Here is a 20707-nt window from a genome sequence, read left to right on the forward strand (position 1 = left end):
CTTATATATATATATATATATATATATATATATCTTTATATATATATATATCTTTATATATATATATATATCTTTATATATATATATATATCTTATATATATATATATATCTTTATATATATATATATATCTCTTTATATATATATATATCTTTATATATATATATATCTTATATATATATATATATATCTTTATATATATATATATATATATATATCTTTATATATATATATATCTTTATATATATATATCTTTATATATATATATATCTTGTATATATATATGTCTTATATATATATATATCTTTTATATATATATATGTCTTTTGTATATATATATATATATATGTCTTTTGTATATATATATATATATATCTTTTATATATATTTATATATATATATATATCTTTTATATATATATATATCTTTTATATATATTTATATATATATATATATCTTTTATATATATATATATCTTTTATATATATTTATATATATATATATCTTTTATATATATATATCTTTTATATATATTTATATATATATATCTTTTATATATATATATCTCTTTTATATATATTTATATATATATATATCTTTTATATATATATATAAAAGGTCTTATATAGATCGTTTATATATATATATATATATCTTATATATATATATCTTATATGTATATATCTTATATATATATATCTTTTATATATATATATCTTATATATATGTATCTTTTATATATATATATCTTATATATATGTATCTTTTATATATATATATCTTATATATATATCTTATATATATATATCTTATATATATATATCTTATATATATATATATCTTTTCTATATATATATATATATAAATCTTTTATATATATATATATATATCTTATATATATATCTTATATATATATATATATGTATATATATATGTATATATATATGTATATATATATATATATATATATATATATATATATATATATATATATATATATATATATATGTATATATAATTAAATAAACAGAAGGCCAAATGACATTAATATAGGATTCATTTAAAAAAAAAAAAAGGCGAGATTGTATCTCAGACTGGAGAGAAAGAAAGAAAGTGTAAATGTAGTCGTCAACAAGTAGCACTGTGAGTGAGAGAAGTCTGTATAGGTCGCGCTTGCTGGCGTTTCTCTGGCGATCGCAGCTGAGATCCCAAAGGGCTAAAAATAGTCCTTAAGGGGACAGCTCAAATCAATGCACCCTGCCAATTGGTCAGTGTGGCCGAATCACTTTGGCGCCGGGCATTGATCTGCTTATAGTAAATAGTTTGTTAACGGCTATACAACTGCCAGCATCTCCTCAATTTGTGCACTGCACAGTGCACACTGCACATCATCTTTGATCGGCATCTGATAGGGATCTACTTTCAAATGCAACTGGTTTGTCAACCAGTGTTACTGTTCTGCTCATTATCCATATGTTCTGTTTTGGATGTTAATCAATGCAGAAATGAAGAAAAAAATGTTCAGGCAAGATTCACTTGCAACAGCAACTCGACAAAGACGACGACGACAACAACAACAACAACAATAATAATAATAATAATAATAATAATAATAACAATAACACTAATAATAATAACAATAATAATAATAACAACAACAACAATAATAATAACAATAATAATAATAATAATAATAATAATAACAACAACAACAACAACAACAACAGACTGTAGCAGCAGGGAACATGAGGTGAGGATACGCCATTAATATATTCATGTAGGACAAAAAAAAAAAAAAATGACCGACACAAGGCACTCATCTGTTGAGTCTCGATAATCGCTCAAAAATCGAAATTAAACAAAATATTGGTAAAAACATACCCAGTATGTCACTGTGACATTTACTGGTGCGTTTTTTTTTTTTTTTTTTTTTTTTTTTTTATTAAAAACTTATCTATGTAGGTAGGAGAGTAACTTCTGATTCTTTTGCTAACAAAATGACCACTTTTTCGTTTTGTTGCCTGCAAAATGTCCACAAGGTTTTAAGTTTAATTAAAACGGGTTCAAATCGATATAAATGATTATATATTAGAAACAATTAAATTAAAAAAGAGAAAAATTGTTTTTTTTTTTTTTGTTTTTTTTAATTTGAATCATTTATTTTTCGGTAATCTTGTAAAGATTCCAATTTTTTTATTTGGCATATAAAGAGTCTATATATTTTGTGTGGAAAAAGGGACTAAATGTCAGCGTACACCGGGTATCTAATTTTGTTTGCTTACAAAGTGGAAGAGTTCTGTGAACTCTACCGGCAGAGAGAGAATACCACACGAAAACGATATGACTTCCTAAAACAAGTAAGTATCCCTTAAAGTTTGACGACACTATTTAAAACTATTGCGCAAATAGGTTATCCTTTATATAATGTCAACCTTTCTCAACGTTGTCTACTTTTCGCCTGTAAAAAAAAAGCTGAAGATGAAAGTCATATCTGTGTTTAGTCGACAGATCGATTTAAAAAAAAAAATGTTTTAAGCAAAAACAATCTTACATAATTAATTTTCACGTCAAAAATAGTAATATATCCAAGAATTACGGAAATTCATCGAGTAGAAAGTTATTTATAGTAAAAATTAATCTTTACGGAAAATTGTGGGGAATTTCATTTTCCCTATATGTGAACACCTTAAACATTGCGACTACAGGGGGCCTACTTATTTCTCTTTTGACACGTTAATGGCTGACTTTTCAACCCATAACGACAGCCTTTTTTTTTTTTTTTTAAATTTAAAACACAATAGCATAGGCACCGCCAAAACGGGGGGGGGGGCAAAAAAATTATATATATATAAATATATAAATATAGTTTATGAAAAATAAGTACACTGTTATAAAGTTCATTCTTCTCTTAATAATAGCTGAAAATTTCGTATTGATTGGATAATTACTTGATTTTTGGTAGATTTTTAAAAAGACGGTCCGTTAAAAACTATTTACCTGCCCCCCCCCCCAGTTTTGGCGGTGCCTACTTATTTTGACGTCTGAATATCAGAATTTCGATTGTGTTTAATTATTCTGCTTTTGAGTTTTGAAGCGTGAAATTCGGTGAATATATTAAGTAAAATAATTAATTTAAGTTAAGCAAAACAAAACAAAAATTTTTTTTTAAATATTTATATGAAAAAAGCCATTTTAAAATCTTTGATAAATAAATTAACAATGTTTTTTTAGCGAGCCGAATAATGCATGACCATTTATGAACAGGGCATGCTTTGAAGAACCGATACAAAAAAAAATCGATAAATATTGTGTTCTTTGTGTTAAAAATATCATCATTTTTTCGATCCCGTTTGAAAACGTTTCGACTACAGTCGACCAAACACGCTGAAATAATTTTTTTTATTCATCTTCAAAATAATGTTTCTGTTCGAAAGATGAAAAACTGGAGATATTGCCAATTTAAAAGCTATTTTATACACAACGTTAAGTAAACTATTTTACACACAATGTTAATTATAGGCACCGCCAAAAATGGCCGAAAAATCAAGTTGTTGTTTTTTTAAAACGAAATTACATTTATTATAGGCACCGCCAAAACTGGGGGTGGGGCAGGTAAGTACTTTTTAACGGACCGTCTTTTTAAAAATCTACCAAAAAATCAGGTAATTATCCGATCAATACGAAATTTTCAGTGATTATTAAGAGAAGAATGAACTTTATAACAGTGTACTTATTTTTCATAAACGATATTTATATATATATATATATATATATATATTTGCTTACAGCCCCCCTTGTTTTGAGGGGGTACAAATATGCTTAGAATAATCATCTGAAAGTGAACACAACATATTGTGTTGTTGTAAGGGACAGAATTATAGATTAAAAAAAAAAAAAGAAATTGTTTGCAAACCTTATTTGGACGTCTAAATATCAGAATTGCGATTGTGTTTAATTATCCCGCTTTTGAGTTTTGAAGTGTGAAATTCGGTGAATATGTTTAGTAAAATAATTAATTTAAGTTAAGCAGAGCAAAAAAAAAAAAAATTTTAATATTTATACGGAAAAAGCCATTTTAAAATCTTTGAATAAATTAACAATTTTTTTTTTAGCGAGCCGAATAATGCATGACCATTATTAAACAAGGCATGCTTTGAAGAATCGATACAAAAAAAAATCGATAAATATTGTGCCCTTTGTGTTAAAAATAGCATCATTTTTTCGATCCCGTTTGAAAACGTTTGCCGCCTTTCGACTACGGTGGACCAAACGTGCTGAAATAATTTTGTTTATTCTGCTTTAAATTGCCCCCTCCACCCCTATTTTGGGGAGCCTGGCCCCCACACACATACACATTAAAAACCAAACTCATACAAATGGTCACCCATCTGATACTGGCAAGCCTCAGTTTAATAATACATTGAAATTTTCGTCACTGAAAAATAAGTTTTTTTGGCCTGTTTAGTCTTCCATAGTTTGCTTTTTATCAAATACAAAGATAAACATTGTCGATCTAGACTCTAGATCGACGCGAAGTAACTGGTTGCCTATATGAATAAGTAGAATTATTTGAAATCCAGGTATTTATATTATAATATTTTTGCATATTCTCATAGAAAACCATCCTAAATCTTAGTTAGACAATAAATAAATAAATTATTTATTTCAAAAACCTTTTCTTTTTTTTTCAATATTTATGTACGGTTTTTGTGCAAGACAAAAAATGTCAATTGTAAACTTTTGGGGAAAATTTAACATTTAAAATTTAATTAAAAATAGTAGAAAAAGTTTTACATTATTCTGTTTTCTATATGATAAAATTCAGGATTTTATCTTTCTGGAAAAAAAAAGTTACTCAGAAATAATGGATTTTAATAAATGTAATTTCGTTTTAAAAAACAACAACAACTTGATTTTTCGGCCATTTTTGGCGGTGCCTAATTCATTAAAATCCATTATTTCTGAGTAACTTTTTTTTTTTCCAGAAAGATAAAACCCTGAATTTTATCATATAGAAAACAGAATAATGTAAAACTTTTTCTACTATTTTTAATTAAATTTTAAATGTTAAATTTTTCCCAAAAAGTTAACAATTGACATTTTTTGTCTTGCACAAAAAGCGTACATAAATATTAAAAAAAAAGGTTTTTGAAATAAATAATTTATTTATTTGTTGTCTAAGATTTAGGATGATTTTCTATGAGAATATGCAAAAATATTATAATATAAGTACCTGGATTTCAAATAATTCCACTTATTCATATAGGCAAGCAGTTACTTTGCGTCGATCTAGAGTCTAGATCGACAATGTTTACGTTTGTATTTGATAAAAAGCAAACTATGGAAGACCAAACAGGCCAAAAAACACTTATTTTTCAGTGACGAAAATTTCAACACTGAGGCTGGCCAGTACTAGATGGGTGACCATTTGTATAAGTTTGGTTTTTAATGTGTATGCATATGGAGGCCAGGCTCCCCAAAATGGGGGGGGGGGCGGGGGCAAATTAAAGCAGAATAAAAAAAATTATTTCAGCACGTTTGGTCCACCGTAGTCAAAAGGCGGCAAACGTTTTCAAACGGGATCGAAAAAAATGATGCTATTTTTAACACAAAGGGCACAATATTTATCAAATCTTTTTTTTGTATTGATTCTTCAAAGCATGCCCTGTTTAATAATGGTCATGCATTATTCGGCTCGCTCAAAAAACATTGTTAATTTATTTATCAAAGATTTTAAAATGGCTTTTTTCATATAAATATTAAAAAAAAATTTTTTTGTTTTGTTTAACTTAAATTAATTATTTTACTTAACATATTCACCGAATTTCACACTTCAAAACTTAAAAGCGGGATAATTAAACACAATCGCAATTCTGATATTCAGACGTCCAAATAAGATATGCAAACATTTTTTTTTTTTTTTTAAATCTATAATTCTGCCCCTTACAATAACACAATATGTTGTGTTCAGTTTCAGATGATTATTTTAAGCATATTTGTACCCCCTCAAATCAAGGTCAGCAAAAAATATATATATAAATATCGTTTATGAAAAATAAGTACACTGTTATAAAGTTCATTCTTCTCTTAATAATCGCTGAAAATTTCGTATTGATCGGATAATTACCTGATTTTTGGTAGATTTTTAAAAAGACGGTCCGTCAAAAAGTACTTACCTCCCCCCCCCCCCAGTTTTGGCGGTGCCTAGTTAAGTAAAACAATAAACATTTGTTAAAAAGATGTTTTAACTGGGTATGAAAGCTGTTCATTTACAATAAATAATAAATTTCCCATTTGGAATGCTTTATTTTTATGACATAAATTTTTTAGATGATATAATTATGTTGACACATGGTTCCTCATTAAATCACCAATGTTAAGGAACAATGAGCCTTGCAAGTACCAAATTGGGGACGATTTAGGAATAGCACTGTATGTGCTCTCTGCTTATCTCAGCATTATTTCCAGTTGTCCTGAATTTTTACTTGCCACTGGAATAAAATAGTGCTGACTCAGGAGAAGTTTTTTTAATTTTTTATTTTTTGTTTTTATTCAATTTTCACCCCAAACAAGGCACAGTGCCACTTTGAAGTAGGGGGCTACTATTAGGGAATTAATTTGCGGGGTCATTATGAAGGGAGAAGAGTAGAAAGATGTTTGTTAACATTACACTTGAACTTCTGCATATCATTGCAGTTGGGAAAGCAGAATCCCGGAAGGGAGTTCCAAAGACCCGCAGTTCTGGGGAAGAAACTATTGGAGTAAAAGGCTTTCTTGCACCTAGGGATCTCTACTGTAAAGGGATGAGACTTAGTAGCTTGTCGGGTTTGCGGGGGGTAGTTACGTCGGGGAGGTACAAGTGTTTGCAGTTCGTCAGAGCATTCACCATTAAAGTATTTGTAGAACAGGCAGAGGGATGCAACATCTTGTCGATGGGACAGAGGTTGAAGCCTAGATGACAGTTCAGGACCTATTAGGTTGGCGACTCTTTTTTGAACCCTGTCCAGGAGCGAGAGACAAGCAGCAGATGCACCAGCCCAGATGTGACAACAGTACTCCATACATGGGCGAATTGTTGCCTTATAGAGGTATAGGATACTGGCAGGCGTAAGTAGTTTTCTAGCACGGTAGAGGGAGCCAACCTTCCTTGCAGCAGCCTTGGCAATGCTCTCAATGTATCTATTCCAGTTCATATTCCCTGTAAACGTTAGGCCGAGGAGTTTAAAAGAAGTACTTTCAGGCAATGTGTTCTTGGCCATTGCTATTGGTGGTAGAGAAGGTTTCTTGTAGTTATTGAAGGAAACAAGCTTAGTCTTAGCAGCATTGAATGAGACCAACCATTTTGGAGATTATGCAATACTTGCCACAAACATTTTCACATGCAAGTCACAGCAGCATCAGTGATGTTCATAATCTTCATCAACAATGATGATTGAACAATTTTTTTAGAATAAGTACTAAAATAATCATAAATCATAAGAATGTTTTCGTTTTATGAATGAACAAGTAGTTTTTATTACATTTTCAAATCTTATTACTTAAAATTATTTGTAATTATTACATTACTTATGTAAGATTATTTGTAATTATTACATTACTTATTTAAGATAATTTGTAATTATTACATTACTTATTTAAGATTATTTGTAATTATTACTTTGTTTAAATAACAAAAGCTCACTTTGGGTGATATGCAAACTTTATTAATTTTGAAGTGTCTAATATAAATATCCTTTTCATGTGGTCACCTATCGTGACTTTGTTTTTTTTTTTGCGTTCTAACATGGTGTCATTAACAAATTTTTTTTTTAATTTAAAGCGCTTTTAAATACATTGCAACACAAATCTTATCCAGTTAAGACGAAATGCCATTTTTTTTCCTATGATAACATTTATTTGTTGCATATTTTTTTGTTTTGTCTTTACACTTTTTTCGTATTGTTGACTTCACTGCAACTTAATGGATACTAACAACAAGTATAAAGTCTTAGGTCCCTGACATAAGATAGGGAGTAAAACAATAAATATTCCCATTCAAAACTTGTTTAAACTATATACCAAAATGCTGTTTCTTACTTGTTAGACTGGCATATGAAAATAGAATCTAATTTTAAATAATCCAATTTTTGGGGGAGGAAATTCAAATAATTATGTATTCGTAAAAGTTTGGTACATTTTAATTAGATTGTATTTTATGTTAAAATTTTACATCTTAACTGATAAAATTAAATGTGGCCATGTTTAAAATATAGCAACACAAACCTATCACTATTTTGATGTTTTGAATAATTGATGGACTTTATTTTTAATGTCTCATCAAATATAGTGGTCATTTTCTGCTGTCATAGTTTAATTTATAATATAGTAAAAAAGCTGCAAAGATAGACTCTATTATAAGAAGATATGATAATTTATTACTATAGACCAGAGAGAGAGAGGGAGAAAGAAATAACCATATCTCTCAAATCCTGTTATAAGTTCTATTCCAAAAGATTGCTGATTGTGACTTAGGGCAATGTTTTTATTTCTCTTTATCCTTCAGAAACCATGGAATCTCCTTATTTAAAATAATCTCGTTATGAATTTGGACTATTTAAAACATGACAATACAAATAATTCATATATGTTGCAAATTTAATTTTAAAATATGAAAAAATATAGTTTCTTATCAAAACACATGAAAATATAAGAGTTTGCGACACCAGAAATAATATGTTAACCACTTCATACATTATAGTAGGATGAGAATTGCCAATAGCAAAGTGTAATACAAAAACTTGATTTCTAGCAAATATTATAATAACAGAAAAACTTTACTCTTTCTTTGTATTATTTGGAATTTTCAGAGTATAGGTCTCATCTTGAGTGTTATTTTCACAACATTTCGGTTAAGGTAATCTCCGACCTTCTTCAGATGTATCTTGTCAAAATCAGAATTTGGACAGAATTTCAAACAGAACCTTTTATTTACTTTATGGAGATAGCATGCTCTTGTTCTAGTCATGATTGGATAGACACTCTAAGTAATTCACAATTGTATTTTTTGGTGAGAATCGAACCTTCAGGAGGATATCACTTTTACCATTTATTTTTCCAAGTACTCTAACCACTGTGCCACGGGTTCTTGTGAACAGTTCTAGTATGAATTTTGGGAGCCTTAAACCTATTTCATTTTTAGTTGTGAATATCACTATTTATTACTAATTATTATTACTATATATATATATATATATATATATATATATATATATATATATATATATATATATATATATGTCTGATTGAACACAACTTTTTTCCAATTTTGTTGGATAACTTTTGCCCACAAAGACTAAAATTACTAGAAGCCATACTAATTAAAAAAAAAGTACAGCCCCTTATTAACAGGATCTCATTTAATACCGGAACAAGTATACTAACTGTATTCAATAACTAACAATAAATAAACTAAATAAATAAAACATAAAATTAGAAAATCAAAATTAAAACTAAAAATAATTCATCCCTACCCATCCTGCACCCACTTTATAATCAATAGAAAAAATAGAACTATAAATATACCAAGCTTCAATTAAGAAAATGACAACAACAGCAATCGCTCCTGACGATAATCAGATGCACCAATTGAAAGCACTTGAGAAGAATATAGCTGAGCAAATTATGGCAAATTATGACATATTATGGCACCCCTGGGTGCCATAATATAGAAGCTGACAGCCAAAATAAAAAGACCACTTGGCGAATTGAAAGCATTCCAACAAAATTAGAAAAAAGAACTCAGTCGTGTTTAATGCTTGAATAATGACTTGCAGCCAAAATATACAAATATATATATGTATAGATAATTACTGTATACTTATTACTGTATATGTTATCTATTATTTATAATTAACAGTTTCCATATGTTAAATTCTATGCTAGGTCTACTTAGTAATTGATTGTTAACCAGCATATGTGTGTCTTCTTGGAGTTGTCTTACTCTTCGCCATTCTTCTTTGTCTATAATTTTCTTCTTCATCCTATAGTGGTAGATGGTTTCTCTTTTCCCTCCAGATATGGTCAGCCATACCAAACTTTTCAATATTTCCACGTATTATGGCTTTTTGATGTTATTCTAACCATACTTTTAGTGGACAACATGTCTCATCTGTATACAATTTTCCACATTTACATGGGATCCCATATACATAGTTTTTAGTCATGATTTTTTTGTAAGGGGCTTGACTTGCCCAACCTGTTTCCAGAGAGTTGAATCGCTTCCAAATATTGACCTGGTGTCGTATGGATTACATATTCTTTGAAGTTTTTCCAACAAGCTCTTCATGGATAGTTTACAAACTGTGGTGAATTTCTGGGTGGTGTTCTTTGGTGTCTGGTTCAGATTTCTTGGAGCTGATGTTATGCTTGCTGGATAGTTGTTTCAGTGGAGATGTTCAAACATTACTAGACCATGTGAGCTCTATCCATCCACCTATGTAGTTCACAATGGAAAAAGAACGTAAATTATCATTCCTAGATATGCTGATAACCTGCACTGGTTGGAAGTTTATGTCATCTGCCTACTGAAAGCCAACTTTCACTGGACAGTATCTAAATTTCAACTCCCATCATCTATATAATGTAAAGAAAGGAATTGTCTGTTGCCTACAACACCAAGCAAAAGCAATGTACAGTAACAGCAATGCATATCAAGAGGAGATGGACAGTTTGAGAGAAACCCTCCACATAATATGAATAACCAATCCTCATCTCAAAATTTCAGAAACAATCTTTGTATTATTTGGATTATTCTGACTACTGTTCTCATCTTCAGTGTTATTTTCACATTTTGGCGGTTATAACCTCCAACCTTTAAGTGTATCTTATTGAAATTTTGAATCTTTCTGTTGATCCCAGAAATCTGTACATAATTTAGAATGTAACACTTTATTTAATCCACTAGCATGCCCTCGTTTCATCAGTCATACCCAGGTGGAAGTCTTAATTTGCAATTGTATTTTGAGTATTGTCCCCACTGAGAATTGAACCGTCAACTTCCAGATAAGTGGCGCTTACAACAAGTACTTTATTTGTTGTGAATAATCCAAATGATTAATCCTCATCTAAAAGAAATTCAAACATAATTATCCCTATTTTTTGTAGATATATTTGACAGCTGTAGTAGTAATTATTCTAATGCATTCACCTCTGAAAGACAGAAACTCTGTTCTGTTTGCTGTCAACACAGCGGCTGGGAAAGGAAGAAAAAGAAGAAGAAGAAGAAGCGGTAGACATGGTTGGTTTTATGGGAAAGAGGGTGAGACTAACCATGAGAATTCCCAAGATTTGAGAGGAATAAAACACCAAACTCAGATGGATAGGCAACTGTGCTTTTGCTCAAGCAGAGAAAATGGTGAGAGGAGAGAAAAGTCCCTCCCTAAATAAGGTTCCGGTTAAACCATACCACTAACTCTATGTCAGAGTGACAAATCCATACAAAATAAAATCTCGACCAAATGATTGCCTAAAATAGAATCTTTTATTTTTACTACTAACTTTTCAACATGACTTCGCCTAAAAAAAGACCTTATTTACCTTACAAAAAAAACAAAATGGTTAATTGCTCTAAAACACTACCTGTTTTGAGGATAACCATTAAATGGGTGATGAATTTATGATATACTTAGATGCAAAACTGATTCCTTATTATAAATTCGAAATAATATATCATTTTGACTGTTTTCCGACAAATTTTTTGGGGTGTTCATGTGTAATTGCCTAACAAATGTAGAATGTAATTTTTGTTTTGGGGGAGTGATTTAGTTGAAAGAGGAAGGTGCATATCTACAATAATAGCCATTTCTGTTCTAAACACGAATGAAATAAAACATACAAATAAAATTATCAATTTTAATCTCAATGATGAAAACGGTAAAATGAGTAAACATTACAAAAATTTACAATATTAAATTTTGTCACTTACATACTAATATTCCAAATTGATGACCATGGTCTGGCAGCAGTAGACTATTTTTCTTGTACCAAATAAAACGAAAATGGTGTATATATATATATATATATATATATATATATATATATATATATATATATATACATATATAGACATATATATATATACAGTCATATATATATATATATACACAGTCATATATATATATACAGTCATATATATATATATATACAGTCATATATATATATATATACAGTCATATATATATATATACAGTCATATATATATATATACAGTCATATATATATATATACAGTCATATATATATATATATACAGTCATATATATATACAGTCATATATATATATAGTCATATATATATATATATACAGTCATATATATATATACAGTCATATATATATATACAGTCATATATATATACAGTCATATATATATATACAGTCATATATATATATACAGTTATATATATACACTTGTGCCCGATATTATTCATACCCCCCTTGAAAATTGAGTTTATTAGGTGTAACTTTGTAAGAATTTATTGTTTACGTCCATATTGATACATATTCTTAATAAACCTCTTCTGATCATTTTCGTCATTTTAGAATCTCGGGATACTTGTAATAAAAGAAATATACAGCTATTTATAAAATCTGCAATGTTCAAAAATAATCATACCCCCTTATTTTTTCAGTATTAATCGAGTTTCTGACTGTTTGTTTCTTGTTTGATTCTTATTTTGAATGCTTTTATACAACCTTTGATTAATTTCATTTCGTTTTTTGCATTTTTCAGAAATTAAAATGATATCAACTGAAAACCAATAAAAGAATAAAAATTATTAGAATGGGGAAGAAAAAAGAGCTTAGTAATGATCTTAGGACTAAAATTGTGAATTCACATAAGGATGGTTTAGGTTACAAGTCAATTTCCAAGAAATTTGAGGTCCCTACAGCAACAGTACAGAGCATCATCAAAAAATTCCAGAGCCACCACACAACAAACAACTTGATTTGTAGAGGAAGGAAAAGGAAACTGTCTGCTAGAGCCACCAGGAACATTGTAAGAAGTGTTAATGCAAATCCAACCACCACTACTAAGGACATTTTAGAAAATCTGGAGTCTTCTGGCATAAAAATATCAAGGCAAACATTGCAAAGGACTCTGCATGAAAATGGTCTGAAAGGAAGAAGACCACGAAGGACTCCACTGCACACCGGAAAACACCTTGCAGCACGTCTAAAGTTTGCTAGGGCCCATGTGAATTCTCCAGAGTCCGTTTTCTCAAGTATTTTGTGGACTGACGAAACAAAAATTGAATTGTTTGGCCATATGGATGCTTCTTACGTTTGGAGGAAGAAAAGAGAAGCTTACAACCCAAAGAACACCATACCCACGGTGAAACATGGTGGTGGTAGCCTAATGTTTTGGGGCTCCTTTTCGGCTAGTGGTCCAGGTAGTTTGATCAAGATAGATGGAACCATGTAGAAGGAGCAATATTTGGAGATACTCCAGAAAAACATTAGACAGGATGCGGCGAAGCTCCATTTAGGACCAAACTGGGTCCTTCAACAGGATTATGATCCAAAACATACTGCCAAAATAGTCAAGAAATGGTTTGAGGATAATCAAATTAATGTTTTGGAATGGCCTAGCCAGAGTCCCGACCTGAACCCTATCGAAAACCTCTGGCACATATTGAAAACTGAGGTTAAAAAGCGGAAACCTAGAAATTTGAGGGATTTGGAGTACTACTGCATTGAAGAATGGTCAGAAATCAGTGTTGATGCTTGTAAAAACCTTGTTGATAAATATCCAAAACGGTTACAGGCAGTTATTAAGAATAAAGGGCATGCTATTGACTATTAGTAAGAGAGGTATGAATAATTTTGAACTAGTGCCATTATTGTTTTTCTTTGTATAATGTTTCAAACTTGCATAATTTATTTATTTGTTGAGTTTAAATTAAATGCTTATGCTTGATTTATTGTTTGAAATCCCTTTAAGATTGTCTACCTTCTGGTTTGAGCAATATTCTTATAGAAATCTCAAAGATCCGAGGGGTATGAATAATATCGGGCACAAGTGTATATATACAGTCATATATATATACAGTTATATATATATATATATACAGTCATATATATATACAGTCATATATATATATATATATATATATATACAGTCATATATATATACAGTCATATATATATATATATATATATATATATATATACAGTCATATATATATACAGTCATATATATATATAGTCATATATATATATATATATATATATATATATATATAGTCATATATATATACAGTCATATATATATATACAGTCATATATATATGTATATATACAGTCATATATATATGTATATATACAGTCATATATATATATACAGTCATATATATATATATACAGTCATATATATATATAAAGTCATATATATATATATAGTCACATATATATATACAGTCATATATATATATAGTCATATATATATATATATATATATATATATATATATATATATATATATACAGTTATATATATTATATATAACTTTATTATTTCAGCATGGTAGCTTCTCTGCATAAATACCGTTTTTACCACTTTTTCCTTCTGTTGCCTATGCTGCAAAATGTCCACAAGGTTTAATTGAATTCAAATTGTTTGAAATCGATATAAATGATTGTACAATATAAACAATTACTTTTAAATTGTTTTTTTTATTCGAATTATTTGCTTTTTAGTAAGCAAGTTAAAATTCCATTTTTACTTGATTACTAAAAAGTAAATTAAATTAACACCATTGTTTAATATCAAGTAAAAATTCCATTTTTACTTGATATTGAAATAGAATGTGGAGTAAAATAATACATATTTCCATTTGAAAACTTGTTTGGACTCTATATAGTTCTTTTCTCTTTTTAGTACAAGCTGATATGGTACTGTTAACAGATAGAAAATCGATTTTCTACTGTGATTGTTTTCAATGTCATACAGGTTTTTCATTGTTTTTCTACATATGAACAGTTAAATTTATTGACCTCTTCTGAAAGAATGAACGAAACTATTATTAGAATGAGAAACTTCTTGATTCTTTAAATAAACTCAAAACAGACAATAATAGATGTTTAATTGAAGCAATTTAGATCTGAAAATTATGGTGTGAATAATCTTCCATACTTCAAAAACAGTTTTTCTTTACCTTTTTATTTTACTTTCATGTAGGCACAAGAATAAAGTGGACCACATTCCTTGACTAACACCTGATTTCTATACAAGATACGTAGATATTAGAGTTGGTAAAATGTTTTTTCCTAATAGAGGTATGATCACAATTCTGTGGACGATGTTATTCATAACTACGGTTAGGAAAATCAACCAATGAGAAACCTCTGACCTCATTATAAAAATAACAAACTTTGGATTCAAGTCAGTTCGCTGTCAACCTCCATCTTGAACAACTGAACCACTGCTGATTGTGACTGCTTTGATTCTTCGCTGATCTAATGCCGCCATCTTTGTTTTAAAAAATTACTCAACACTCGAGATCATGACTGCATTGATTCTTTGCTGATTTGATTTACTACCGCCATCTTTGTTCAACATAATGGTTCATCACTTAACATGAGTGTTCAACTAAAGTTCTCCTTTACCTCATGAACTTGAAATCAGTAAAGAAGTGAGGAACCTTAATTTTACTCTCCTGAATTGACCAATCAATGATGTCATATCTTTCTTGTGGTCTTTTTATCTTACCACATTCCAAGACAAGAATTAACAGTGTTTGATGTAGTCTTTAACTAAGTGCTATCATTTGAGATAATATCAATAGAAGGTACACCATTCCTCATATGAGCTGGTGTATAGCCATGTCTTGGGCATCTTATATAGGCTTTGACTATTATGCTTATTGGTGTATTTGGTTAGGATTAACTTGTAAAGTAAAATATTGTCATGCCAGATTTTCCTGACAAACTCTTTTACAGAGAGACTAAAGCCACTCGAGTATGGTGCCTAGTAGGTAATTCAAACACTCCTCATTCTTTAATTTGTCCAGTCTTATCAAAATGTAGAATCTCACTTTTCAGAACTGAGTATGTAACTTAGATAATTTGTATTAAATAAATAACAAGTATTAGAAGATTTGTATTGAGATATGCTGACCCCATAAAATATCTCAGATATTTTAGACTCAGCCAAAACCTTTTGCCATATTTTTTCTCAGATTAATTAATCTTTCATTTAATACATTCTAATTAATCTCTTTGAAGTGTTTGACTTTCAAAAGTATGCTGATACCTTCTCATAAATTACGATTCTAATTAACTTAACATAAAATTAATTAACAAAACTCATATTGTTAGTTAACGTCCAACACCAATAATTGTGTTATACCTCATCAAAAAGGAGTGTATTTGGTTTTAATGTATGTCTACTTTAAAGCCACAAATTCATTGACTGGAACTTCTTGCAGAGGGGTAAAACTCCTCTAAACATGGGGTCAACTATAAACCATGGATGGTGACCTGTGATTGCTTAGGATGGGATCCTTGTGACTGTCATTCTTACAGCTCACCCCTTATTTCCTCTTTAAAGAAGACTGAAAACCCTTAATGCAATCAGCTAGTCATGTTATTCCCAATTGCATTACTTAATCTGATTCTGCAAATGTCATAACCTTATTTTTCGATGTTTTTACTCTCTAAATATATACGTGGTTGAGAATTAATCATGTTGAGTGTGAAGTAGATTACTAATGTGCAGGATTTTTTTTTTTTCGAATAGAAATGACCAACACTATAAAATTTCTGAAGAACAATGCATTCTGAGCGTAGTGTTATGTTAAGGTAATGATGATGCACTCACTGTAAAATTTCCTTCTGGAAACATTGTGAAATATATATGAATTGTTAAATTAAACCTATTCGTTCATTTCTGACATTTGGAATGGAGGAAAATAAATATGTACAGATGGAATAAAAAGCTTCTTCATCTGAATGAATATAAACAAAAAAGATTCTGAAGTTTTTGAGAAAACACCATTCATTAACTTGTTGTTACCTTTTCAGCTGGTGAGAGCATTTTGATCGATTTGCAGCTTTAGACCCTTAATTTATATCGATCTTAAATCATTTCTTTACACATGCTGTTCACTTGAAAGATTACCAACGAACTATCCTACTTCTCTTACACACTCTCTCTTTGGCCATGTAATATCACACCAATTTTGGCTAAAGCAAATTGAAGTGACATTCAATAAATGCTCACTAAATAAACATTAACAATTTATTTCTTGTAAAAACATGTAATAAGCCAAGAACGTCCAAGGATAAAGTACTGTTGCCACATCTGCACAGTAGCTGCTAGAAGCAGCTTATCCTGCCTTGACAGAGTACAAAATGACTTCATAGCTTAGTGGAGGTGTCCTTTTCTCTTCCCTGCAAATTCTTTCCCATAGAAGGGACGTTGCGAGCCTTAGTCTGTCTTTGTTTTATCGTTATTTCCATGGTAAGTGCTCATCTGAGCTCCAGTCTCTGGCCCCCCCACTCGCCAATCTTTCATGAAAAACACCCGTCTAACTGAAACCACTGTCAATAATTTTCCCCATTCTTTATCTGTGCCTAAATCAAAACGTAGATTCCATGAACAAAGCTTCTTTCTTAGAACTACACGCCTGTGGAACTCCCTTCCGTTTGCTTGTTTCTCAGCTGACTACAACTTGGTTGTCTTCAAGTCCAACATAAACAAATTCTTGATGAAGCACCCCCTTAAGTAATCTAATTGACCAAATTTCCATTACTTACGATTACTACAATATTATCCCATTGATTATTCCACACTCAATAACACTTATCCTCGAGTGGCCTCTAGGCCTTGATAAGTGGTGACTCTTATAAAGAAAAATAAAAATCAGTACAAATTCATGCAGAATATTTAAAAAAAATCTTATTACCTTTTCACAGAAAACTCATTTTAAACCAAAATCTTTTATTCATTCACAGGTGATATTTGGAATGTGGAAAAATGACTATGGATTATGCATGTTAACAAAAGTGCGACCCATGGAATAGAAAGCTGATTGATTTGAAATGAGCAAATAAACATTTTCTTTCTTTTAAAGCACGTGATTCTAAAAGTACATAAGTTATCATATTCAAAAGTCGCAAGAAAAGCAATACAAATTCATGCAAAAGATTTTTTTAAAGATGTTATCGCCCACAATTTTCAAGGAACACTTGTATGCCGAATCTACCAAAACCTTTATCACATGGAATATATGAGATGTCAATTACAAGGAAATTCCAGTGTAAAATAAAGAACATGAAAAAACATACAGGATTGAAATCTTATGTTTGTCAAGTGTGTGGTTCCTCATGCATAGCACAATCTCATCTCGAGATACATATGCGAATACACACTGGAGAGAAACCATATTCTTGTGAAGTCTGTGGTTCAGCATTTAAAACAAAACCAAATTTAAATCGACATGTACAAATTCATACAGGAGAGAAACATAACTTTTGCGAAGTGTGTGGCTCATCTTTTACAACAAAGTCTGACTTAAAGCGGCACATGCAAATTCACACAGGTGAGAAATTTTATGCTTGCAGCATTTGTAGTTCGTCGTTCAGAACAAAATCTGATCTAAGCCGACACATACAAATCCATACTGGAGAGAAACCTTATTCTTGCGAAGTATGTGAATCGTCATTCACAACAAAATCTGATCTAAAACGACACATACAGATTCACACTGGAGAGAAACCTTATTCTTGTGGAGTGTGTGTCTCCTCATTTGCAACAAAGTCTGATCTAAAACGCCACATACAAGTCCATACTGGTGAGAGACCTTATTCTTGCGATTTCTGTGGCTCCTCATTCTCAAGAAAAGATGATTTAAAAACGCACAGGCAAAAACATGGAGAGCGGCCCTTTTCTTGTAATGTGTGTGGCTCGTCATTCACAAAAAACAATGAATTAGAGAGACACTTGCAAATCCATTCTGGCGAGAAACCTTACACCTGTGAAATATGTGATGCTTCTTTTACAAGAAAGCATAATCTAAAGGCTCACACACAAGTTCACACTGGCGAGAAGCCTTTTTCTTGTGAAGTGTGTGGCTCCTCATTTGCAAGAAAATATAATTTAAAAGCACATATGCAAACGCACACCAAAGACGGAGCCTCTTCATCTCTTCGAAATAACTGAAGAAGACCAAAAAAATTGTTTGAATTCCTAGTAGATAATTAAATGTTTTGATCACTCTGTACAAATTATTGTTAGGATACTCCGACATGATACTTTTCCCTACAAATCAACCCTAACTAAAATCCGTTAAACCTAAGATTTACATTTTAATGTGAAAGCACATATGCAAACTCACACCAAAGCCGAAACCGCTTCATCTATTTGAAATAACTAAAAAAAAAAATAGTTTGAATACTTACTACATAGTCAAGTGTTTTCAGTTACTCTGTACAAGATATTATTGTTAAGATACTCTGATTAGAATGATTTACCCTATCAGTAAACTCCAACAAAATATTCACATAATAATAATAATAATAATAATAATAAATAATAATAATAATAATAAATAATAATAATAATAATAAATAATAATAATAATTAATAATAAAAATAAATAATAATAATAATAATAAATAATAAAAATAAATAATAATAATAATAATAAAAATAAATAATAATAATAATAATAATAAATAATAATAATAAATAATAATGATAATAATAATAATAATTATAATAATAATAATAAATAATAATAATAATAATAATAAAAATAATAATAATGAATAATAATAATAAAAAAAAAAATAATAATAAAAATAATAATAATAATAAATAATAATAATAAATAATAATTATAATAAATAATAATAATAATAAATAATAATAAATAATAATAAATAATAATAATAATAATAAATAATAATAATAAATAATAATAATAATAAATAATAATAATAAATAATAATAATAATAATAAAAATAAATAATAATAATAATAATAAATAATAATAATAAAAATAATAATAATAAAAATAAATAATAATAAATAATAATAATAAAAATAAATAATAATAATAATAAATAATAAAAATAAATAATAATAATAATAATAAATAATAATAATAATAATAATTAATAATAATAATTATAATAAATAATAATGATAATAATAATAAATAATAAAAATAATAATAATAATGATAATAATAATAATAATAATAATAAATAATAATAATAATAATAATAATAATATAGTATTTTAAGCCAAATAAGAATCTTTTGCTTTCCTGCATTTTATTCTTTAATTTTTTTGGTTACATTTTTAGGAAGAGTTCACTTTAGGACACGGGGGGGGGGGTATGATAATAAAATTTATTGAACCTTTATGAGAGCTGTCAGCAAATCAAAGCAAATACATTACCGTAACACAGAAAACATCAATTATCGGATTATTGAATTGAATGACTTTTTTTTAAAGAACACCTACTTTTAAATTCAGTTTCGAATTAAAGTAAGAGTTAGCTTGTGATATTTTTTAAATTTAGAAATGAATTAAGATCATCGATTTAAAATATTCTGAAATATATGGAAGTTGTCATTACGTGAAAAAGTGTGAATTCTTTGGAAAACAAACAGTTTTTTTATCAGCATAAAAACCTGCAATGAATTAAATTGGTCATTATTTG

At 29.0% G+C, this 20707-nt stretch overlaps 1 long non-coding RNA gene across 1 annotated transcript; it reads left to right on the top strand.

The window, feature by feature from the left end:
* Positions 1-1188: 1188 nt before the first annotated feature.
* LOC145242277 (uncharacterized) lies at positions 1189-19579 on the top strand. The gene is made up of 2 exons (XR_013862682.1): positions 1189-2356; positions 17990-19579. It is a non-coding gene; the product is annotated as an uncharacterized LOC145242277 (long non-coding RNA).
* Positions 19580-20707: the final 1128 nt, after the last annotated feature.

The sequence above is a fragment of the Euprymna scolopes genome, chromosome 21 (genome assembly GCF_053919585.1).
Source record: "Euprymna scolopes isolate OS-2025 chromosome 21, ASM5391958v1, whole genome shotgun sequence".
Taxonomy (NCBI): domain Eukaryota; kingdom Metazoa; phylum Mollusca; class Cephalopoda; order Sepiida; family Sepiolidae; genus Euprymna; species Euprymna scolopes.